This window comes from Myotis myotis, unplaced genomic scaffold (genome assembly GCF_014108235.1).
Source record: "Myotis myotis isolate mMyoMyo1 unplaced genomic scaffold, mMyoMyo1.p scaffold_m19_p_29, whole genome shotgun sequence".
NCBI lineage: Eukaryota > Metazoa > Chordata > Mammalia > Chiroptera > Vespertilionidae > Myotis > Myotis myotis.
The window spans coordinates 1,225,670-1,251,486 of NW_023416334.1; the positions used below are offsets into that span (position 1 = coordinate 1,225,670).

General features: G+C 45.8%; 1 protein-coding gene and 1 pseudogene across 11 annotated transcripts in view; one reads left to right on the forward strand and one right to left on the reverse strand.

The window, feature by feature from the left end:
- TOM1L2 (target of myb1 like 2 membrane trafficking protein) overlaps window positions 1-25,817 on the reverse strand; it is a 145,519-nt gene that overhangs the window by 93,956 nt on the left and 25,746 nt on the right. The window lies entirely within an intron of this gene.
- On the forward strand, window positions 13,150-13,513 carry LOC118649387 (annotated as a pseudogene).

Here is a 25,817-nt window from a genome sequence, read left to right on the forward strand (position 1 = left end):
TGCCGTGTCACATATAGAAATTTTTTGATATTTGCAACCATAGTAAAACAAAGACTTATATTTTTGATATTTATTTTATTTTTTTTTTTTTTTTTTTTTTTTTTTTTTTTTTTTTTAAATATATTTTATTGATTTTTTACAGAGAGGAAGGGAGAGAGATAGAGAGAGTTAGAAACATCGATGAGAGAGAAACATTGATCAGCTGCCTCCTGCACATCCCCCACTGGGGATGTGCCCGCAACCCAGGTACATGCCCTTGACCGGAATCGAACCTGGGACCCCTCAGTCCGCAGGCCGACGCTCTATCCACTGAGCCAAACCGGTTTCGGCATGATATTTATTTTATACTAGAGACACATATTGCCATTGTTAAGGAAAGAATAATTTCTCCTCTTCCCTCTTAGGGTCTCCAGCTGGGTCTAAGAATTAAACTGACAAAAGATAGATTAACAGGGGGAAAGCCCCAAAGTTTTAATTATTGTTTATATGTACACTAGAGGCCCGGTGCACAAAAATTTGTGCACTCGGGGGAGGGGGGGTCCCTCAGCCCGACCTGTGCCCTCTTGCAGTCTGAGACCCCTCGGGAGATAACGACCTGCTGGCTTAGGCCTGCTCCCGGGTGGCAGAGGGCAGGCCCAATCCCTAGGTGCAGCCCCTGGTCGGGCTCAGAGCAGGGCCGATTGGGGAGTTGGTGCGCCACCCCGTCAGGCACAGAGCAGGGCAGATTGGGAGGTTGTGATGCCACCCTCAGTCACGCTCAGGGTAGGGCCAATTGGGGGGTTGGGGCACCGCCCCCTGTCACACTCAAGGCAGGGTCGATGGGGAGGTTGCGGCGCCACCCCGTCACGCACAGAGCAGGGCCAATCAGGGGGTTGGGGCACTGCCCTCTATCACCCACAGAGCAGGGCCGATCAGGGGTTTGGGGCGCCGCCCCCTGTCACACACAGAGCCGCAGGGCGATCAGGGGGTTTGGGCGCTGCCTCCTGTCACGCTTATCCCGGTGCTGGGAGGCATATTACCCTTTTACTATATAGGGTAGAGGCCTGGTGCATGGGTGGGGCCAGCTGGTTTGCCCTGAAGGGTGTTCTGGATCAGGGTAGGGGTCCCCACTGGGGTGCCTGGCCAGCCTGGATGAGGGGATGATGGCTGTTTGCAGCTGGTCACACACCCTTCAGGGTGGGGGTCCCCACTGGGGTGCCTGGCCAGTCTGGGTGAGGGGCTGAGGTCTGTTTTCAGGCTGGGAGTGACTGAAGTTTCCAACCGCTCCTTTTTTTCTTTTTTTTTTTTTATTCTGGGCCAGCTTTACCTTGAGGCTTGGCTCCAGCTCTTAGGCCTCCGCGCGGCTGAAAGTAGGTTTCTGGCCTTTGCTTACAATGTTGCGAATCTGCTGGCTGAAGTCCGGTGGTATTTGTTACAATGTTTCTTAAACTGCCTGCTCAGAGGCCTGCAGCCCCAGGCGGGGAACGTTGGTTTCCTCCATCACTGAGGCAACCAAGCCTCATGTTAGTTTCAAGCTGCCTGGCTGCCGGCCGCCATCTTGGCTGACAGTTAATTTGCATATCTCGCTGATTAGCCAATGAAAAGGGTAGCGGTCGTATACCAATTACCATGTTTCTCTTTTATTAGTGTAGATATTTAAATGCCATTTAACAAAGAAAAATCAACCAAAAAAATGAGTTCAGGTGTCACCTCTGACACGTGTGTCAGAGGTTCGCCATCACTGCCCTAGGCAGTGGTCGGCAAACTGTGGCTCGCGAGCCACATGCAGCTCTTTGGCCCCTTGAGTGTGGCTCTTCCTAAGCCTTAGGAATACCCTAATTAAGTTAATAACAATGTACCTACCTATATAGTTTAAGTTTAAAAAATTTGGCTCGCAAAAGAAATTTCAATCATTGTACTATTGATATTTCACTCTGTTGACTAATGAGTTTGCCGACTAATGAGTTCTCAACCTTCCTAATGCCGCGACCCTTTAATATAGTTCCTCATGTTGTGGTGATCCCCAACCATAAAATTATTTTTGTTGCTACTTCATAACAGTCATTTTGCTACTGTTATGAATTGTAATGTAAATATCTGATATGCAGGATGTATTTTCCCTGTTACAAACTGAACATAAAGCATAGTGATTAATCACAAAAACAATATGTAATTATATATGTGTTTTCCGATGGTCTTAGGCGACCCCTGTGAAAAGGTTGTTCAACCCCCAAAGGGGTCGCGACCCACAGGTTGAGAACCGCTGCCCTAGAGCATTTCAGGTGCTTTAACTGTGCTGTTAATAAGGACACTTTTTTTTTTTTTTTTTTAAATAAGAACACTTTAAAAAGCTGAACACAACACGAATTGTCACAGCGGCAAGGTGGCTGCGATGTGTGAGCTGCCTCCAGGAAGTGCTGTGCAGCAGCTCTCTGGGGAGGGCCCTGTGCCCTCATGCAGACACCAGCAGAGACACAGAGCCCGTGCTCAGCACGCAGGGGAGCCAAGAGCGCTCTAGCTAAGTCATGCATCTCTCATCTTCAGAAGTGAGACCCCAAGCCTGGCCACCTCAGGCCACCAGACCATGAGACAGTCTCTTCTTGTGGGTCTGGGATGCTCACACTACTCATCACACAGACCCATTTTCCTGAGGATTTCCTTAAATGCTCCAGGAAAATGAGGTATAGACAATTGCCGACACACAAACTTTAGTCCATTCTCTTGGTAAGAGTCCAAAATGGGTGGTCCTAGAGAATGACCAAATCAGAGACACTGTGAGAATGAAAGGAAAGGTGGTCTGGGCATTCGGAAGGCAGGACTTCAAACTTGCAGGGCCAGGAGGGCTGCGGAGAGCCTCATGGCAGACTCACACCTGGGAGGCCCCTCCAGGTACACTGCAACTCAGGGGCTCCAAGAGGCTATTCTATCCTTGGTCCAAGAGATAAAATGCTCTTCCCGCAGCCTCTTGCAAGCAGTTCATCAATATGTCAAGAAAGCTTTGATCACATCACTGGCCTGTTCCAGTCCCTTTCTGCCTCTCCCTATGATAGTACCAGAGAGTCCGTCTAAGTTTCTTCTTGCCAAACATTAAAACATACTTAAAATATACCCTACCTACTTCCCAAAGGAATTTATGAAAGTTTTTTAATAATTTGTATCCAAGGCAAATAAAATAAAAGACTAGAAACCACATGAAATAAAAGGTGAAATTATTTTACCAAGAACCAGGAAGATAAGCAGTACAACTAGACATTACATCAAGCCTGTGCTTCCTGGCAGCCTCAAGCAAAAAGGGAAAGACAGTGAGTTCCAGAGTCCTCACTTTCTGATTAAAAGCAGAATAAAAGGCATTACACTAGCAGGAGAAGAATTTTTTCTTGACACTAAGTTTTCAGATGAGTTTATTGCAGTCATTCTAATATTAAGAAATAATGAACAGCATAATATATAACATCTTCAAACCAGTTTTACAAAATTACGAAATGTTCTTCCTATAACTCAGCCCAGCATTGAGAACACTTCACAATTTGTCTCAGTTACTTTCCCAGCTTCATTTCCTTTTTCCTGTCTCTCTCCATCCCCACAAGAAAATATACATTTTAATCAAACCAGACTCCTTCCCAACTTCCAAGAAAATATCCCAACTTTCTCAAACTTAGCATTAATCACTCTAAACTCTAAATCCTGCCTCTTCTACAAAGACTACCCAGTTCTCCCAGTCAAAAGAGGTCTCTTCCCAGCACACTTCCCCACCCCAGGGCAGAGCACCTTAGCTTTAATCACCCTAAACCAGGGGTGGGCAAACTTTTTGACTCGAGGGCCACAATGGGTTCTTAAACTGGACCGGAGGGCCGGAACAAAAGCATGGATGGAGTGTTTGTGTGAACTAATATAAATTCAAAGTAAACATCATTACATAAAAGGGTATGGTCTTTTTTTTTTTTTAGTTTTATTCATTTCAAATGGGCCGGATCCAGCCCGTGGGCCGTAGTTTGCCCACGGCTACCCTAAACGCTTTGGGGATTTTTGCATGTATTTATTTATTTATTTACTTTTATCTTTATTGTTGAGTATAACAGATGTTCCCCCTTTCTCCCCCTCCCCCCAGATTGTCCCCCTCCACCCGGTTCCTGCCCCACCTCAGACCTTCACCACCCTATTGTCTGTGTCTATAGGTAATGCATATATGCATACAAAGTCTTTGGTTAATCTCTTCCCACCTCCCCCCCCCCCCCACCTTTCCCTCTGAGATTCCTCACTTCATTCCATGTTTCCATACCTCTGATTCTATTTTATTCAACCAGGTTATTTTGTTCATTAGATTCCTGGTTCATTTATTTTTATTTTTAGATTCAACTGTTGATAGATATGTATTTATTGCCAATTTATTGTTCATATTTTTTATCTTTTTCCTCGTCTTTCTCTTCTGAAAGAAGAGCCTTCAACATTTCATGTAATACCGGTTTGGTGGTGATGAACTCCTTTAACATTGTCTTGTCTGTGAAGCTCTTTATCTGACCTTCAATCTAAATGAGAGCTTTGCTGAGTAGAGTAAACTTGGTTGTAGGTCCTTGCTATTCATCACTTTGAATATTTCTTACCACTTCCTTCTGGCCCGCAAAGTTTCTGTTGAGAAATCAGCTGACAGTCATATGAGCACTCCCTTAGGTAACTAACTGCTTTTCTCTTGCTGCTTTTAAGATTCTCTCTTTAACGCTTGGCATTTTAATTATGATGTGTTTTGGTGTGGGCTCTTTGGGTTACTCTTGTTTGGGACTCTCTGCACTTCCTGGACTTGTAAGTCTATTTCTTTCACCAGGTAGGGGAAGTTTTCTATCATTATTTCTTCAAAAAGGTATTCAATATCTTGTTCTCTCTCTTCTCCTTCTGGCACACCCATAATGTGAATGCTGGTATGCTTGAAGTTCTCCCAGAGGCTCCTTACATTATCTTCGTATTTTTTTTTTATTATTTTTTATTTTTGCTCTTCTGATTGGGTGTTTTTTGCTTCCTCACATTCCAAATCATTGATTTGATTCCTGGAATCCTCTACTCTACTGTTGAATTGCTGTAAATTATTCTTTATTTCAGTTAGTGTATGCTTAATTTCTGACTGGTCCTTTTTCATGTCTTTGAAATTCTCAATAAGATCCTCAAAAGTCTCACTAAGTTCCTTGAAGCTCTCAAAATCCTTGAGTAACCATGGTTTTGAATTCTGTATCCAGTGGTTTGCTTGCTTCCATTTTCTTCATTTGTGACATGTTTCTTTGTCTCCACATTTTGGCTGTTTCCCTGTGTTGGTTTCTATGTATTAGGTAGAGTTGCTATGTCTCCTGGAATTGGTAGAGTACATTAGGTTTATGTAGGGCCCGCCCAGTGGCTCAGTCTCTCCAGTCACCTGAGCTGGGCACTCTAGGTTTGCCCCTGCGTGGGCTGTGTGCAGAGTCTTATAGTTGAGCCTTGATTACTGTTGGTGTCACTGAGAGGAATTGACCTCCAGGCCAATTGTCTGAGGACCAACTGTGACGATAGTGGAAGAGCTGCCGTGCAGGAGACACCGTTATGGAGCAGGAGTTGCTTCACTGGGGCTTTGGTGCTCACCCCTTGAATGTGTTGCTTGTGGATGTGTAGAGTTGTATGGTCTGAAACTATCCACTAGGTGCACTGGCTCTGAAGCCTACCAGGTAGTACAATGTCAGCCACTGCCTGTGGCCATCTGGCAGGAGCTACAGAGAGATCTGCAGATGGCTGCTACTTGTATTGGGCTTGGGGGTGCCCAGGAGAGGCCCAGCTGTGAAGCAAGGCAGGCTGGTGCTAGTGCCGGGTCTTGGGCCTTTTATCAAAATAGGTTTGGGACCTGCTGATGTCAGCTGCTACTTTGAGAGATTTTAGGAAAGTCTGAAGCCTGAGCCAGGACAGGTCATTCATATGGAAAAGCTGCTGCAAACAGCTTGGGTGGGACTGCAAATTAGATGGGGCGGGGCCTCAGGGACTCATTAGGGTGAAGCAAACCGTGTGAGCCAGGCTGATGGAGACTCAGATATGGCTGCCAGTCAGTCATGCCATGGGGGAAATTCCAAAACAGGAACAATGGCCCCTGTGAGCACCCCTGTCTTGGAGAAAGTTGCCTCCAAGTTCCTGCCCTAATGCCAGACAATCCAGTTCCTCTCCATATGTCCCAAAGCTGCTCAGCACTCGAGTTCAGAGGGATTGAGTCCAAGTAAGTTCGTGCTCTGGCCCTTTAAGAGGAACACCTGGGTCTCCAGCAGCCTCCGTGTCACTCAGCAATAATTCCTGCTGGTTTTTACAGCCTCAAGTTATGAGAACTTCTCTTCCCAGCTCTGGAACCCTGGATTGGGGGTCTGGTGTGGGGCTTGGACCCCTTGCTCCTTACAGGGGGCCTCTGCAGCCAAGATATCTTTTCCAATTAAAAAAACGGCACATGTGGGTGTCGGACTAGCCAGCTCCGTGCCCCCGCCTCTCCTACCAGTCTTAAAGTGCTTTCTTCTTCTCTAGTTGTAGGATTTCTATTCAGCCAGCTTTCAGACGGTTCTGAATGATGGTTGTTCTGTACTTTAGTTGTAATTTTGATGTGGCTGTGGGAGGCAGCAAGTACCAATGTTTACCTACACCACCATCTTGGTTCTCCACCCTAAACTCTTTAAATCCTGCCTCTTCTATAAAGATTCCCCAATTCTCCCAGTCAAAAGGGGTCTCCGCCCAGCACTTCCCACGCTCCTCTACCACACCAGGGCAGAGAACCCCCTAGGCAAAATCATGCAGAGGCACAGGATATCTGGAGTCAGGCTGACCTGACCTCTAATTCGATTCTGTTGTTTATTGGCTATGTGACCCCAGGCAAATAATGAAATTTCTCTGAGCCTCATCTACAGCACAGGAATCACAAAGCTTTTGTAAGAATTAAATGAACATTTATAAAGGCCTGGCACAGGACCTGGCATATAACAGCTCTCAGAAGTAGGGGTGGCAATAGGTGCTATTGTAGAGACTTGGGTTACTGTTTTCTCTCACCCACCTGAAAAGAAGCTCCTTGAAGGCAACATAGTAAAGTATCTCCCAGAGTGCTTGATACTTAGGGCACCTCAATAACAGAGTGGTATGTCTGAAAGGAATTACGTAAGAGATCCTGACATGCAGTGGCTTTATGCCACACCCAGGTCTGGAACACAAAGCTCCTAAATCCCAGGCCATACTTGATCCACACAATGCTGCCAGCCGCTGAGGGTCTCAGTACATTGCCCTCCTGTCTCACACAGTAAAGACCCTCTTCCCCAACAGAAAATCATTCTTATACAGCTCTCCCAGCGAATCACATCACTCCAACCTGAGGTGCCGTCTTACCTGAAGAGCTATTCCAGGCGAGCCGGTGTGTATTTCACTGTTCCGAATGCACAGCGCCCACCAGTGCCCTGATGAACTCCAGATGCCATCCATCAGCCCTTGACGGCTCATTTGGTGTAACATGAACACTGTGGGCTCTAACCACTCTAGCACTTACAAGCTACTGGAATATGTCTTTCCACTCATGAAACAACCAAATTACCTTTTAGGAGTGAGATGTTCCAGTCATTCTTAAGTGACTTAACCCTAGAAAGTCTATGGAAAAAACTAATTTCAAGGAATTTTTGTTTCAAAAGCAGAAGGCAAAACCAGTAAGTTATGAGGCAACTTTTTAACAAATAGGCCAGAAACCATACATCTCTTCACTTCCTAAGGATACAGCATTGTGGTGATGCTTCCTGGACAGCAGTGTAAAACCAGGTCAAAAAGAGTTTTGAGCACTAGCCGGGTTTCTCAGTGGTTAGAGTGTCAGCCCACAGACTGAAGGTTTGTGGGTTGGTCAAGGGCACAAACCTCAGTTGCGGGTTCAATCCCGAGCCCCCGTCAGGCTGTGAGCAGGAGGCAACTAATCGATGTGTCTCTCTCACATCCATGTTTCTCTCTCTCTCTCTCTCTCTCTCTCTCTCTCTCTCTCTCTCTCTCCCCCTTACCGCTCTCCCTCTCTCTAAAAATCAAAGGAAAAAGATACCCTCACTCCTTGGGTGAGGGTTAAAACAAAACAGCTGTGAACCTTCTAGTTTGGAGTTCCCTTCAGAAGTGTGTGGCTGTGCTGTGGGAGCAAGCCAGCCCTCCCTGAGGGAGGGAGTCAAGGAGCACACTTTGGAATCAGACAGTACTGGATGCAAATCTCACTTCGAAATCTTGGTGAAGTTGTTGACCCACCTTGGGCCTCACTGTTCTCATATATACAATGGAGATATAGTACTAATGCAAATAGAAATGACTCATTTGGGGAGTTTGTTAAAAATACAGGGAGACATGAGTCTCATCCCCAAAGATTATTTCAGGGAGTCTGTTGTGGAGCACAGAAATCTGTGAGGATTTACATTGTTTTTCATTTTTAATTACAAAACATGCAAAAACATTTCCCCCTTGTAAACTATTAAAACATTACCTTGTCAGTTATGAATGCACTCAGCTATAAGCAATTTAGAAAAACTAACAGTCATTTAAACCGGTGGGGGGGGGGGGTATTTTTCTCATGAACATGAAGAAATCTAGAAGCAGGGAGTTTGGAGCTCGAGCAGCCACTCAAGGATTGCGTGAAGGACCAAGGAGCTTGGTATCCTTTCTGCTCTGCTGTCACTGGCCTGTGGCGCCACCCCTCCAACTGCAAGGGCTGCTCCAGCAGGCAGGTCTGAGACAGGCAGGCAGCGGCACAGGGGCCAAAGGGTTTTACTATTCTGTTCATAAAGGGTGCTCTCCCTAGGGGCTAATCCTCTGTCTCACAGGCCAAGAGCTGTGTCCTATGGTCACTCCTAGCTGCTAGAGAGACTGCATAAGAGAATGTTTTAGCTGGGCACATAGCCACGCCAAACAAAATCCAGGAAGAATGAGGCGCAGGCATTGAAGAGGAAATGAGCTGCGTCTACTACAATTACAGATAAGCTTCGTGTCCCCTTGACCCTCTCTCTCTTGTAGCCGTTAATTCAGGCCTCGTGGGCATTTTTACTAAGCTCCTCACCAGATTCTGAAGCCCCCTTCCCCACAAAGTTTGAGGACCACCGCCACACTGACTGTGCTCATGCAGAGATTAGCTCTGGTGTTTAAGTGTTTAGTCCAGTGGAGCCGTCATAGTTGTCCACTCAATACTCACTCTCATCCTCTTTCCTCCCCCTACAAGTCACCCAGAAAAACCCAATCTCATTTGCTATAGCCACATCTCAAGTTTGGCCTTGCCCAGCATAAGACACTGGGTAGTGGAAAATAATTGGCCTGTTTAACAGATCAAAGCTGCCCTTCACAATATGACAATCTGCCACCTCTGACAATATTTCAAGAATGTGAAATACTGGCCCGAACCTGAAGCCATGCTGCCTTGCCTGAGATGACAGCGTCACCCCCAGGCGACCTGCTGCCTGGAATAAGGTTTGCTTATGCTCTGCAGACACATTCACTACTGGGTTAGGGGGAAAATGTGATGGTGGGCAAGTGTTCATCACCATTAAGTGGAAAAAAATCAAGAGAAAAGCAGCACACAGTTTTCTATTAGAAAGTGCAGACCTGTGCAAAAGAGAAAAGCAGGAAGGCGAATCCCAATGTACAGCCCAGGAAACATCTTGGTGCTGAGAGTAATTATGTTTATTCCATTTTGGTTTTGTTGGGAAGGGAAGGAAACTTTCCAAAATTTTCTACAAAAAAATTTGTATTACTTTTAGAACTAGTTTATGATTTTTTAAAAATCTGTCAACGTATACTGTCATGAGGAATCATATGATAATTTTTGGAAGGCCTCTGGTGGGTCAGCTCACCCAACCCTATGCCATATTTTATCTGCTTATCTGGTCTTTGCATAAAATTAAATACCAACTGAGGAAGACTTCAGCCAAAGCAAGGGTGTGACCGTATAGGTAGGGCACCATGACCAGGCTGCCAGCTACAACCGTAGCATTTTAACAACCTGAAATCATTCAGATTTAACGGGAAAACAAAGTCCCTGTGATTTCCTAATTAAGAAGCTGCAAAAAGAAATGCAGGTTAATTACTCAGCAACCATGCTGCACTCAGCTACCCTGCACCCAGCAAAAAGCCAGCCGCCCTCTGGGAGGAACCAAATGCCAAGACCCTGCAGCATAGCAGGCAGCCAACTGTTAAGAAAACTTTTTCCAACCAGGGTCCACTTTTGGCAAACCCCTGCCTACACTCTCCTCAGGAAGCCTCTGGGGCTATCAAATAAGCAAGCTAACACATAGATGAAAAGGCAAGTCTACACATTGGATGCTGTTAACTTAGGGCCACAGCTGAACTATGAGTCAGGTCTGGGGAAGTAACTTCCTATCTAAGACTCTATTCTCTACTCGTCTGTCCTCTCTAGCAAATGCTATGGCCTGCTGGAATCAGCAGCCTGGCTTCTCCTAAAACAAAGCTGCCCCAGGTCAAGATGGCAGAGTAGGTAAATGCTGTGCTCACCTCCTCCCATGACCACATCAAAACTGCAACTAAATTACAGAACCACCTGAAGGCCAACTGAACAGAACCCCTCTAACTGAGGAGGTACAGAAGTTACATAAGACCGGCAGGGGGTGAGGACTCACAGTGTGGCGGTCAGCAGTCAACAGGGACATTTCGGATCTGGAGGGCCTCTCTGAGGGTGAGAGGCCCGGAGCACCAGTGCCCAGGGGCGCCCACCACACTGGCTGTGAACGTCAGCGGGGACAGTCCAGGGGGTCTGCGGGCTGCCGTAAGCCAGGCGTCCTCTTAAACAGCCCGAGCAGACTCACCCCCACCTGTGCCCTAAGCTGCAGAGAAGGGGTCGCAGCTTGAAAAGCACCAGGGGAGGCACTGCCTTAGAGGCCAGAGGGGCAGCTCTCGCCTGGACTGAAGTGCCAGCAGCGCCCTGTTCCTTTGCTGACTCTCCCCCCACACGCCTGCCACCAAAGATTAGTCTCCATCAACCTGGCTAGCACACGCTCACCCCACCCTGGCGATTCTCTGAGACCCCACCCCACAAAATGTACACATCTGGCCTGAATTTCTTTCAGAGTCTAAGCCATACAAGTGGCTGGCTTGGGCCCAGCCTATGGACTTTCCTAAAATCCTCAAGGGTCCCAAACTCCAAACAAGAATGGGCTGGCTTCAGTGTGCCCTGTACCTCTTGCTAAATGGCCCCAAGCCCAGCACCAGTGCCAGATGGTTTCAGTCACAGCATAACCATCCCAGGACTGGATACAGGCAATGGCTGACCTTGGGCTGCACAAGAGGCCCAAACACCTGTGTTTACAGACCACACAAAGCACACCCAATTAGCACCACAAGTAACACACCCAAGAACGGACTCGGCACGGGCCAGAGTCCCACTAAAGCGAGTCCCACTTTGTAGGGTCGGCCCCTGCACAGCAACTTCTTTGCTGTAATCACAACCAGTCCTCACAGCCCACCAGCCTGACTGTCAATCCCACCCACTGATGTGCCAACAGCAATTAGTCTCAAATACAACAGGAGAGCAAACACAACCCACACGAGGGACACCCCTGGAGCACCCAGCTCAAGTGAACAGGAAGACTGCACCACTGGGCCCACAGGACGCCAACTGCGTAAGGCCACTGTGCCGAGGCTGGGAGACGTAGCAGCTCTACCTCATACACAGATACAAACACAGGGAGGCAGCCAAACTGAGGAGACAAAAACATGCCCCACCTGAAAGAACAAAACTCCAGATAAAGAACTAAACATAATGGAAGCAAACAGTCTACCAGACGCAGAGTTCAAAACACTGATTATAAGGATGCTCAGCTTAAGGGAAGTATAGGTGATCTCAGTGAGAACTTCAACAGAGAGATAGGAAACATTAGATGATGCAGAGGATCAAGTCAGTGATTTGAAAGACAAGGTAGCAGAAAACACCCACTTGGAACAGCAAAAAGAAAAAAAAACTCAAAAAATAAGGATAGTTTAGTCCTGGCCAGTGTGGCTAAGTGGTTACAGCGTTGGTCTGCACAGGTTCGATTCCTGGTCAAGGGCATGTACCTGGGTGGCAGGTGTGATCTCCAGATCCAGTCAAGGCATGTGCAGTAGGCAACCAATTGATGTGTCTCTTTTACAATGATGTTTCTCTCTCTCTTTCTCCTTCTCTCTCTCTCTCTCTTTCTCTCTCTCCCTCTCTCCCTCTCTCCCTCCCATTCCCTCCCTTCTTTCCACTCTCTCTAAAAATCAATGGAATAAAACATCCTTGGGTGAGGATTAACAACAACAAAAATCAGGGTAGTTTAAAGGACCTCTGGGACAACATCTAGAATAACATTTGCATCTTAGGGTTACCAGAAGAAGAAAACAAGGGACTGAGAACCTATTTAAAGAAATAATGACTAAAAACTTCACTAACCTGGAGAAGGAAAAAGATACACAAGTCCAGTAAACACAGAGATCCCAAACAAGATGAACCCAAAGAGGCCCACACCAAGACACATTATAATTAAAATGCTAAAGGTTAAAGACAAAGAGAGAATCTTAAAGCAACAAGAGAAAAGTAGTTAGTTACCTATGAGGGAGCTCTCATATGACTGTCAGATGATTTCTCAACAGGAATTTTGCAGGCCAGAAGGGATTGGCACAAAATATTTAGTGATGAAAATCATATAACGCAGATTACTCTATCCAGCAAAGCTATCATTTAGAATCAAAGGAAAGATAAAGAGCTTTCCAGACAAGAAAAAGCTGAAGTACATCACCACCAAACCAGTATTACAAGAAATGTTAAAAAGACTTCTTTAAAAAGAAAAAATAATAAAAAATAGGACTAGGAATATATAACAAAGAAAAAACTCTCATTGACAAAGGCAAACACATAATAAAAGCAGTGGATCAATCAACTATAAAGCTACTACAAAGGTTAAAAGGCAAAAGTAGGAAGACCATGTATAATTATGACAAAAGTAAAAAATAAATGTGGAAGGGATAAGCAAAATTGGTAGTAATTTTAGAATGTGTTCAAGCTTAGTGACCATCAACTTAAAATACACTGCTATAAACATAGCTTGTTATATATGAAGCACATGGTAACAAAACCTAAAATCTACAAGAGATATACAAGAAATAATGAGCTGTTGGGTTTTTTTTCTGCCTCCACGGCCACTATAGCTCCCATGAAAAAAACTCGTGGCAAAGGGAGGCAAAAAAAAAAAAGAAGAAGCAGGTTCTGAAGTTTACCCTTGACTGCACCCATCCTGATGGAATCACGGATGCTGCCAATTTTGAGCAGTTTCTTCAGGAGAGAATCAAATGGAAAAGCTGGGCATCTCGGTAGAGGGGTTGTAACCATTGAAAAAAGCAAGAGTAAGATCACTGTAATGTTTGAGGTGCCTCTTTCCAAAAGGCATTTGAAATATGTCACCAAAAACATATCTGAAGAAGAATCTACGTGACTGGTTGCTCAGTTACTAACAGCAAAGAGAGTTAGGAATTGTGTTACTTCCAGATAAACCACGATGAAGAGGAGGAAGAAGAGGCGGATTAAAGCTCATTTATGTGGCAAATTTTGTGTGAGTCTTGAATAAAGCTTGGGAACCAAAAATAAATAAAATAAAATAAAATAAAATAAAATAATAAAATAAAATAATAAAATAAATAAAATAAAATAAATAAAGAGAAGGAATCCAAACACAATCAGTGACCAAGAATGTTGAAGAGAGGCAAGAATGCATCAACTAGTACTAACTCTCACTGAAGTCTATTTTTGTGCCCTGCACTGATATAGGCATCATGAGGAACAAGCCCTCAAAGTAGTTAAAATCCAATTTGGAAACCGTTTGCAATCCCTGAGAGAAATACATCACCTCTATAGTAGTCTTGTCCGGAAATTAAAGCTGAACGTGACCAGACCACAAATCTAACTTCTACTTTACATGAAATATGGAAAACAGGAACATGTGAACATGTTAAATGATACCATAGGAATACGATCAGCAAAATCCAGACTACAGGAAACTATAGGACAAACGACCTGGTTTCTTCAACAAATAAATTGCAATGAAATAAATATGGAGGAAGAGACTTTAGATTAAAAGAGACATAAGAGATATACCAACTGATTTGTAATGCCAGATCTTATTAGTTTCTATTCAAACAAACAAACTTAAAAATATATGTAACATTATGAGGCAACTAGAAATTTGAATATTAACTAAATATGCATTAGAGACTTGTTGATAATTTTTAAGTTATAATAATGGTATTATGGTTGTTGTTTTTTTTTAAAAAAGAGTTCGTTTTCATTTAGAGGTATACACTGAAATATATGGCTGAAATAATATAACTTGGGGAATTTACTTCAAAATAATGTAAGCCAGGAAAGGCAGTAGGTAGACATATTGACTAAGTATAATAGATCATGACTTCGTAATTATTGAAGTTATATAAAGGGTAAGTGGAGGTTCTCTATTTTTGACATGTTTAAAATTTTCCATAACACAAAGTTTAAAAAATAAACCTAGATTTAAAGACTGACACATTCAATATTCTGAGAGAAAAGTTAAAGTAACAACTATAGGGCATAGATTATAAATGTAACAGATGTTTAGGTGAGGGAAGTATTCCAATTCAATATACATTTACTGAGTGCCTACTCTGTACTAGACTCGAGTTCCTCATCTATAAAATGGGATGTTAAAAAGTCTGCTTCATCTGGTTGTTTCTAAGAGGAGATAAGTTATTGCACAAACCAAGCATTTAGAATAGTATCTGGCCCTGGCTGGCGTGGCTCATTGGTTAAAGCACCGGCCTGTGCACTAAAGGGTCACAGGTTTGATTTCTGATCAAGGGCAAGTATCTGGGTTTCAGGTTCTCTCCAGCCACCGTCAGGGTGCATGTGGGTGGCAACCAATCGATGCGCGCGCGTGCGTGCGTGCGTGCGTGCGTGTGTGTGTGTGTGTGTGTGTGTGTTGTGTGTGTGTGTGTCTCTCTCTCACCCTCCCTCCCTCCCTCACTCCCTTTTTCTCTCTTCCTTTCTCCCTTTCCCTCTTCCCTCCCTCCCTGCTTGTGTCTGGGCTGAAGCAAAGGTACTCAATAAATGGTAGCTTTAAATAACTATGCAATAAATATTAAGACTCATTTTGTTGTTGAGAAAACTGAGGCTCAGAAAAGTAAGGTAGTTTGTCCAAAAGGTCACTATCAGAAGAGGTAGAGCCTGAGTTTCAGAATCAGTCTGCCTACCCTCAGGCTGGGCTCCCCTGGACTTGCCACAGGCAGAGGGGCCCTGTGACCACAAGAGTATGAAGAATGAAGGTGTTAGGGAAGAAATAAGCTATGACGCTTTGAACAAAGAAAGGGAATAAGGTAAGGCTGAAAGGAGTAAGGAAGAATACCGTCCTGGCCGCTGTGGCTCAGTTGGTTGGGCATCATCCCATGCCATGCACAGAAAGGTTGCCAGTTTGATTCCCAGACAGGGCACATGCCCAGGTTGCGGGCTCAATCCCCTGTAGGAGGCATGCAGGAGGCAGCCAGTTAATGTTTCACTCTCACATTGATGTTTCTCTCTCTCTCCCTTCTCTCTCTAAAATTCAATAAAAAAATCTTAAAAAACAAACAAACAATAAAGGAAAAATAACATTCAATACCTCAGAAATGCCATTCCAATGAAGTTCAGGGCAAATTCTTCTAATTAAAGACTGATTCCACAGCTGTCCTTGGGGTGACCTCACTGATTCAAATAAGTAGCCACAGGGTTTCAGAGGGAACTGTTTTAACTCTGCTTTCCATAATACGGGTTCTGGATTAAAGCTTCCGTTAGTGAAGTTTGTGGGTCAGTCTCATAAATTATTTTCTTGGCTGGATCCCAAGAAAGCCAGGCCATCATTCCAGCAAGGAGGTGATCAGTTTTGCATTCCTACCCAATAGGAGGCTTCTTCCCAGAGCTTACAAGTCATACCTGTAAGATCTATAACCTGGGATGCTCACCCTTCTCCTAAAATCTGCTCTAGTGCTTATTTAGGGAAACTACAGTGTTGAAGATGGCTGTCCAGAGACACCCAGAACACACTTGCACCCACAGAGGAGACCGTTTCTTCAGTAAACAGGTAGACAAAGGTCATCTCTAGATTTGCTGCCACTTCTACCATCAGAGCTTAGGGAGCACCTTGTGGTGAGGGAGCTATGAGAGCCCCTGAAATTCCTGTTCTGACCTGACAATTCTGTTCACATGATGGAGGGGCACCACCAGCGAGCACACTCCAGAGGCCTCTGTGGTGCTGCAAAAAGAGGACTGGTCACGGCCTGAACTTTCCATTCAAGTCCTGGCCCTTTGAAGGCCACAGACAATCATTTATCTACTTGGCTTCCTTGTTTACGAAGAAGGATAACAGAGAACCTCACTGCACCATGTGAAACTGAAACATGTGAAAAGCTAGACAAAAGGTTGACTACTTACACGATTATGCGAGCCCCGTGAAGGCAGAACTAAATCAGCTCCTGCAGAAGAGGGATTTTGAGGGTCTCTGACCTGTTTGCCCCTAGAGGCAGAAGGCAACAAGGCAACTGGCCTGTGCATTGGTCAGGCCTGGGTTTGATTTCCGACTCTGCCAGAATATCTTCAATTTTCCATAGTCCTAGCAAAATAAACCTTGTCGACCCCTCACTATCTTGGCTGATTGGAAAACAAAAATCCAGATAACCTGGGAGCAATTTATTCACCCCAAGACCTCAGACCAGTTACTTTATCTTGGATTTAAGCCTTTGTCATCTCATTAGTAAAATGGGAATATTAACTAACACTGTGGGACTGTTATGAGAATCAGAAAGGATATAAATATATGTTTCTTTAATTTTCTTTTTAAACAATCTTTACTGTTGAGAGTATTACAGATGTCCCCCTTTTTCACCCCCATTGCCAATGGTCCACCCAGTTCCTGCCCCACCCCAGGCTTTCACCATCCTATTGTCTGTGTCCACAGGTAATACATATATGCATGCAAGTCCTTCAGTTAAGGTCTTCCCCCCACTTCCCTCTGAGATTCCTCAGTCTGTTCCATGCCTCTGGTTTTATTTTATTTATCAGTTTATTTTGTTCATTAGATTTCTTGTTCATTAATTTTTATTTTTAGATTTAACTGTTGAAATATATGTATTTATTGCCATTTTATTGTTCATATTTTTCTCCTTCTCCTCCTTCCCCACCCTCCTCTTCTTCCGTCCTCTCCCCCTCTTACCCCCCCGCCCCCCCCCCCCCCCCCCCCCCGCCTTCTTCTTAAAGAAGACTCTTCAACATTTCATGCAATACTGGTTTGGTGCTGATGCTCTCCTTTAACAGTGTCTTATCTGTGAAGCTCTTTATCTGACCTTCAATCTAAATGAGAGCTTTGCTGAGTAGAGTAAACTTGGTTGTAGGTCCTTGCTATTCATCACTTTGAATATTTCTTACCATTTCCTTCTGGCCCGCAAAGTTTCTGTTGAGAAATCAGCTGCGTCATATGAGAGCTCCCTTAGGTAACTACTCCCTTAGGTAACTAACTGCTTTTCTCTTGCTGCTTTTAAGATTCTCTCTTGATCTTTAACCCTTGGCATTTTAATTATGATGTGTCTTGGTGTGGGCCTCTATGCTTCCTAGACTTGTAAGTTTATTTCTTTCACCAGGTAGGGGAAGTTTTCTGTCATTATTTCTTCAAATAGGTTTTCAATGTCTTTTTTTTTTTAAATTAAATCTTTATTGTTCAGATTATTACATTTGTTCCTCTTTTTCCCCCCCATAACTCCCCTCCACCCAGCTCCCCTCCTCCCTCACTCCCCACCCCACCCTCCTCCCTCACTCCCCACCCACTGTCCTCATCCATAGGTGCACGATTTTTGTCCAGTCTCTTCCCACATCCCCCTCACCTCTTTCCCCCCGCCAAAATAGTCAGTCCACTCCCTTTCTATGCCCCTGATTCTATTATAATCACCAGTTCATTCTGTTCATCAGATTATTTATTCACTTGATTTTCAGATTCACTTGTTGATAGATGCGTATTTGTTGTTCATAATTTGTATCTTTACCTTTTTCTTCTTCCTCCTCTTCTTAAAGGATACCTTTCAGCACTTCATATAATACTGGTTTGGTGGTGATGAACTCCTTTAGCTTTTCCTTATCTGTGAAGCTCTTTATCTGACCTTCAATTCTGAATGATAGCTTTGCTGGATAAAGTAATCTTGGTTGTGAGTGCACAGTCTTGTTGTAGTTGAGCCTTGATTGCTGTTGTCATCACTGAGAGGAATTGACCTCCAGGCAAACTTGGCTGTGAGGATGAGCTGCGACTACAATGGGAGATCTGCTGTGCAGGAGACACCCCAATAGAGCAGGACTTGCTTCAGTGGTGCTTTGGTGCTCACTGAGTCTGCCCCTTCAGTGTGTCGCTTGTGGATATGTAGAGTTGTAATCTAGTATGGTATGAAGCTATCCACTGGGTGCATTGGCCCTGGGGACTCCCAGGTGGTACAAAGTCAGCCCCTGCTTAGGGCTTCCTGGTTGGAGCTACAGAGCAAACTGCAGATGGCTGCTACTTGTATTGGGCTTGGAAGTACCCATGGAAGGGCCATCTGTGAAGCAATGCAGGCGGGTGCTAGTGCCAGGTCTTGGGCCTCTTATTGATAGGTTTGGGGCATGCTGTCACCAGCTGCTGCTTGTTTGAGAGATTTTAGAAAAGTCGGAAGCCTGAGCCAGGACAGGCCATTCATATGGGAAAGCTGCTACAAACAGCTTGAGTGGGGCTGCAGACTGGATGGGGCGGGGTCTCAGGGAATCACTAAGGAAGAGTGAACAGTGTGGGCCAGGCCGATGGAAACTCAGATATGGCTGCCAGTCAGCTCTGCCACAGGAGAGGTCCCAGCACAGGATCAATGACCCCTGTGCACACCCCTGTCTGGGAGAAAGCTGGCCCTGAGTTCCTGCCCCAATGCCAGATAATCCAGTTTCTCCCTATATGTCCCTGGATCCCCAACACTTCTACCCCAGCGCTGGAGCTCAGAGAAAGTGGAACAGTGTAAGTTTGTGTGCCGGCCCTTTAAGAGGGACTGCCTGAGTCTCCAGCAGCCTCCATGTCACTCAACTACAATCCCTGCTAGTTTTTACAGCCCGAAGTTATGAGGACTTCTCTTCCCAGCTCTGGAACCCTGGACTGGAGGTCTGGTGTGTGGCTGGGACTCCTTGCTTCTCATGGTAGGACTCTGCAGGAAAGATATCCCTCACAATTAAAAAAAAAAAAAACACCACACGTGGGTGTAGGACCAGACCATTCAGTGCTTTGCTCCTCTTAATGTACTTTTTTCTTTACTTCTCTAGTTGTTGGACTTCCATTCAGCCAGATTTCAGGCAGTTCTGAATGACAGCATTTACTTATGCCACCATCTTGGTTTCAGGATACAAATATTTAAAGAATGTTTATAGTAAGAGCTGCTGCTGACACATACACTGTCTCATTTAAACATTAAAACCACCCTGTGAGGAAGCTATTACTGCCCCCATTCTTAAAGATGAGGACACTGAGGTTCAGACTGAGTAATGTGTCCCCAAAACACAGGTGGTGAGTGCTAGGCCTGAGAATGAGACCTGGGCTTGTCTGCCCCCGAGGTTGTGTTCTTGGTGCCATTACAGTGCTTGGTGCACAGCAGGTTGTAAAGAAAAGGCAGCTATTGGGACTCTGGCAAAGACCCGCCTGAGCCTGACTCCGCAGCTCTGGGATGAGGCATCATCATGCCCATTTTACTGGTGAGGAGGCGGGGGCCCAGCTGGTTTAGACTCCTAGAGTTCAATAAAAAGCCCATTCTCCAGAGGCATATACCTCAGTATATTTATGGATAAAATTATATGCAGTCTGGAATCTGCTTCAAAATAATGCAGAGCCAGGGAGGATGGTGTGGTAATGAGATGAAACAGATGTTGGATTGGCCAGATGTTGAGAACTGTTGAAGCTAAGTCATGGGTACACAGAAGTTTACTATACTGTGTTCCTTATTCTTGTTTGTTAGAAACTTTGCATAATAAAAAGCAAGAGCAAAAAATATCACCTCATCTCCAGGAAAATGTATAAGGTGGAGGTGGGTCTCAAATTGAGGTGTGTTCTGTTCCCAAATTCCAAGTTCTCTCCACTCCACTGTAATAAAGCATTCTTCCTTCTTTCCATCCTCACTACATGGTCCAGCTGCACTAGGGGACTGGCATCATTCTAGAACCCAAAGTTCAGGTCATCTAAGTTGGAAACTGCAAGGCAACTCCACTGAACATAGTATGGCGGCAGCCCACACTGCTGTAGGGGTGCAAGGGAAGGGTGAGCCCTGCTGCCTGTAGAGTCTAGGAAAGGTCTTAGAAAGGAAGCAGGACGTTGGTGTGAAAAGGATGTGAATGATGTGAAGGAGAATGAAGGGATAAGAAAGAGAGGAGGGAGGAAAGGAGAAGTGCATGTAGGTGCATGGGCAGGGGCTGCGCAGGCTGAGCTCTGCTTCCTCGGCTCCCTTTGGGTGCTACTGCAGCCCCCACTGGTGTCCTTTCACCAGTCTCCCCGCCTCTTTTTTTAAAATATATTTTATTGATTTTTTACGGAGAGGAAGGGAGAGGGATAGAGAGTTAGAAACGTCGATGAGAGAAAAACATCGATCAGCTGCCTCCTGCACAACCCCCACTGGGGATGTGCCCACAACCAAGGTACATGCCCTTGACTGGAATCGAACCCGGAACTCTTCAGTCCGCAGGCCAATGCTCTATCCACTGAGCCAAACTGGTCAGGGCTGTCTCCCCTCTCTTAAGCTACCCTCCACACCGTCCCAGGATGATCTTCCCAAACAGAAATCTGATCACATCTTCCCCCTGTGCATTAAAAACCTCCCTGAGCTCCCCAATTAACTCTAGACAATGTTTACACTTCTCAACCTGACGCTCTGTGTGCCTGTCACTAACCAGCACTCACTGCCACCTGCCCCCTTGCCAGGTCCCCACACGGATACCCAAAGCCTGGGGTCTAGCTGCCTCACACACCTGGGTACCTTTTCTCTAATGTTCTCTCTTCCCAACATGTCCCGCCTCCTGATAAATGCCTGTAAGACCAGCTCAGATGTCACCGCCTCACTCTGCCCCAGCAAAGCACACACCCACTGTTATCAGGACACCCTCAACCTACACTTGTTTGCTTCCTAATAAGAATGTGGGCTCTGGGTCTAGAGAGGCCACCCTTATTGTTCCCCATCTACACAACGGGTGACCAATACCAGGTATCTATTATCACTATTGGCAACTTTAAAAATGCAGCCCCTGATCAGACAGGTAGGGGGCCTGGCACGGAGCAGTTACTGGGAGAGGCTGCCCCATAAGGGCGACAGGATGCTGAGCCGAGGGCTCAGTCCTAGCCTTAGCTGAGGCCACCTTACTGCTGTGCTCTGCAGGGGTCTGAAAAGCCCAAGGCTGTAGAAGGCTTATTTAGTGCCTTAAAATGCTGTAATAGTTCCCTTCCAAAGGTTCTAGACAAATGGAAAATGATAGTGACAGCTTTTTGCTCCCCTCACCTCTATGGCTACAAACCTAAAGACTATGATCCATGGGATCAGGGATTTGGTGTCCCAGAAGCAAAGACAGGTCACAAGATGAACTGGTCCAGACCATCTGCTCTGGGTAGGGAAATAATCCCATATTCAGTTATTCTTCCCGATGCACCTGGCACCTGCTTCTCTTGTGGAAATCTGGAGCCAACACATGATTTTTATTTAACTTAGAATAAAACCAATGTCTCTTACAAGAAGAGGCGAAAAGCTGAACACAAGCATGCCAACTTGCAGGGAACTGAGGAGCTTCTGGCAGGGTTACGAGAGACGGACCCACAGCCTCTCAGGAAAGGGGCATCTGTGCTCTCCATATTAAATTCTTAGCAACAAGGGTTAACAGAGGAAAACAAAAGCTCCCAGAGATTTTGCATCATTGCAAATAGAGAAAAACTCAAAAGGCCTAGCGCTAGAGAAGCTTCCTCCTCCTACATTTTTCATGAGCCTGCTGTTCCTGCAATGCCCAGCAGCGGGCTTGGCCATTTCGGCAGAGCTGCACTCCTCTGCTGCCCCACCTCAGTAACTCTTCATCCTCGGGAGCCAATGAGAATGTAGGATTTTCCATTCATCATGGCCATGGGCACCAAAATAGCTCATCTGACCTTTGCAAATATCAAACAGTGAATTTAAAGCAGAAACTGGCAAAAGGCAATGTGGAAGTCTTTAGCTTTCCTTTCAAGAAAGATTTGTCATTAGCCAAGAAACAGACTGCCTATAGGACCAACTCAGTTAAAGATTGGGTAGAAACAGTCAAACTGGAAGTGAGGCAGCCGCCAATGTTTCCACACACACACACATATCTTTGTGAATTATTTAACATATATTAAAAATATATATGGTTCAGAAATCTCTGGACACTGGATTGAAAACAATGTGAAACTGGGAACTAGAAGTGTTCTGAGGGAGCATACACACCACCATAATGCCTGACACCAGCTGGACTCCATCAGGCAATAAAGAGCTAAAACTCCCACAAACCACAGACCCGCCATTGAGGAGGCCCTCTCTTAGGAGACCAGCATTACAGCAGATCAAACTCATTCTTAAGCTTCATCACACACACACCCATTTTCTCTCTATTTATACGCCTGTAAATCTTACTCAGTCGTTGATATTTTAGGAGCAGAAGTGACCCCTTAGTGTTGCATGATTTCCTTTGCACAGCTATAGTTCAGCACTCCCCAAACTGGATCCCAAGTGATCACCATGAAATGCAGGGCTCGGGGTTCCCTCTACTTAAAAAAAAGTAATTACAGAAAACTAAGGAACGAAGAGAAAACAAGAAAAGCTGCTTATAAAAGCCTGCCACCACCCTAATTCAATTTTTAATAGCAACTTTATTGAGATAAAATTCACATAAAATAAAATTCACCATTTTGAGGTGTACAAATCAGTGGGTTTCAGAATATTCACAGAGTTGTATAACCACTCCCACTTTCTAATCCCAGGATATTTCATCATCTCCCAAAGAAACCCTGTATCCATCAGCAGTCACCTCCCATCCCCCTCACCCCAGGCCCTCAGCCACTAGCCTGCTTTCTCTATACATAAATGGGCCTAACCCGGACCGTTCACATAAATGGAATCGCACTACATGGCGTTTGTGTCTGGCTTCTTTTACTTACCACAATGTTTTCACCTAATTCGAAGGTTATTCACACTTTGTTAGGTTTCCTTTCCATCTTGATTCTTATACATTTAAAGAATAATCCTGTACTAACTTTATAGTCAGGCGTGGGTTTTGCTGAACAATGAGTTATTAACCCTCAGCTGGCACTGTAGGTCCAGGAGTTGGAGGAGGCCTGTTTAGTTCTCGACACGTGAGCCCACCACATTGGTCTAATTTTAACAGAAAGGACCTGGCAGTTACAAAGATCGGAATAGCAGCACTACCAGCCTCAGGATAAGCACCCAAAGCACTCAGCACAGTCTGACGCAGGAACGGCGAAGCACTCAAGGACACGATGTTAAACAGAAGACAGCTGCCACCCTGGAGCTCTCTGTTTTGCAAATGTTATGAGCTAAAGTATGTGCCCCCAAGCCCCCACACTTGTCAAATTCATGTGCTGAATGTGACTGTATTTGGAGAGAGATTCTTTTTTAAAAAGGTGATTATGTTAAAACTAGAGGCCCGGTGCACGAAATTCGTGCACGGGTAGGGTCCCTACGCCTGGCCGGCAATCAGGGCCGACCGGGGCCTTTGGCTGTCGGCCAGGGCCTCCCTTCCCTGGCTGCTGGTTGCCCGCTGGGGCCTTCCTTTGTTCCATGCCGCCCCCTGATGGTCAGCGCACGTCATAGCAAGTGATCAAACTCCAGGTCTCCCGGTTGAACTCTCGAGGGGACAATTTGCATATTAGGCTTTTATATATATATAGATGTGCAGATCAGAGTGGGCCCTAATCCACTCTGGCTGGTGCCATTATAAGAAGAGGAAATTTGAACACAACCAAGAGACTCTAGGGATGCTTGTGGACAGAGTTAGATCACATGAGGACACAGCAAGAAGGCAGCCGTCTGCAAGCCAGCTAGGCCTCAAGAGACCAAGCCTGCTGACACCTTGATTTTGACTTCTAGCCTCCAGAAGTATAAGAAAATAAATTCTGTTGTTTGAGCCCCTCAGTCCAGTCTGTGGTATTTTGCTCTGGCAGCCCTAGCAAACAGCGCATTTAATGCCTCATATTTTAACTCATAAACACGCTTTAAGTAATAAGACTTATCCCCATACCATGAGGAAGCTGAGGCTTACACAGCCTAATGGAGCTGAGAGTGAAACAAGTGTGGGATTTCAAAACTTTTCTACTTTCCAGAAAGTACTGAACTTTATTTTTAACTTTTCGGTAGCAGGGGAAAGGGGGAAGACTATTAAAATAAATAAAAATTGTCGTTCTAATTTTAAAAAGTTAGTATGTACTCCTCCGAGTATACACCTTCCAAATTCAACATGCATTCATTTCAGAAACATTTTTGAGGGAGGGAAAAACATTTCATCAAGTGCTTTACATGCACATCCAATTTGAGCTAAGAGACAGGTAACTGTCCTGACTGAGGAACCTGAGGCTCAAAGCACTGAACGCCTGTCTTCAGCACAGTCTGCCTTCCATGAGTTTCCTTCTGAAAGACCAACTAAACTCAATCCTGTTCACTGTAGCCCAGCAGTGCTGAGTGCTCTGGGTTCCAAGATGAATGCACCCTAGTCCCTGCCAGGGAGGGTGGACAGTCCAGCTAGGAAAGGCGACAGCTCTCAGGGAGCTGCGAGCACACCAGGAGGTGCCTTCCCTCGCAGAAGCAGCGCCAGAGCACAGCCTGCTCACAGCCCCGCAGCTCTTCCTCGGTCCACACCCTCTCCCTCTGGAGCAGCAGTGATGGAGAGCAACGGGAGCCCTAGGGACCATTTGGCTCTCTCTCCCTTCCTGGCCACCTTGCCTTGCTCACATGATCTCCCTGCCATGCCCTCTGGACCAAAGCCAGCCTGGCCATGCGGTGTGGGCGTGCTGACTGGGGATGGGGGTGGGATACAGACCCAGGCCTGTTCACAGTAGGTAGTGGGCAATCCAGAAAGTGATAGCGCCAAGGAGGGGTCGAAAAACCAGAGGGGACTGTTCCAAAGACCAAGTAAATGGGGAGCTCAAGCCAGAAAGCCAAAACAGGTGGAAGCCACGGGACGTCAGGGCCTGGGGGCACCTGCGGAAGGCCTGGCTTCAACTGAGTCAGGGACCCTCCATGGGGGCTCCATGCCATGCGTTTCTCACAAGGTGCCTTCTACCACAGCTGCTCTTCCAACTGCCTCTCAGAAGCCCCACACCCACCTCTTCACAGTGCCCAGTGCTGCTTTAGCATGCCTACCAGGAAGACCCAGACCCCCAGCAATGCTGGGGGCATCTAACTTGGCAGAACCGAGGGCTTGGTGCAGGGACAGCCCCGGGCTCACCTCTGACGAGAGGCTGCCCCGGCCCCCGGGCTCCTGACTGAGACGGGAGAATAAACTGCAAAGCGCCCCTTCCACAGCTCAGCGTCTCGCGGAACAAACACACCTACCTACTCTGACCTGTGCAGGATGGAGAGATGGAGAAAGTTCACTGGGACACCTGGGGTGAGGACGACAGTGGCTCTGCGGTCCGAAGACACGTCTCAGTGAGTGTGGCATTTGAGCCTGGCCTCACAGGAGGAACAGAATCTCACTACATGAGCAAGAGAAGCAGAGGAGAGGACCATCGTGGTGAAGCAAGGGCAGCGCGAAGGCCCAGGGGCAGGCAGCGGCCCTGAGAAGG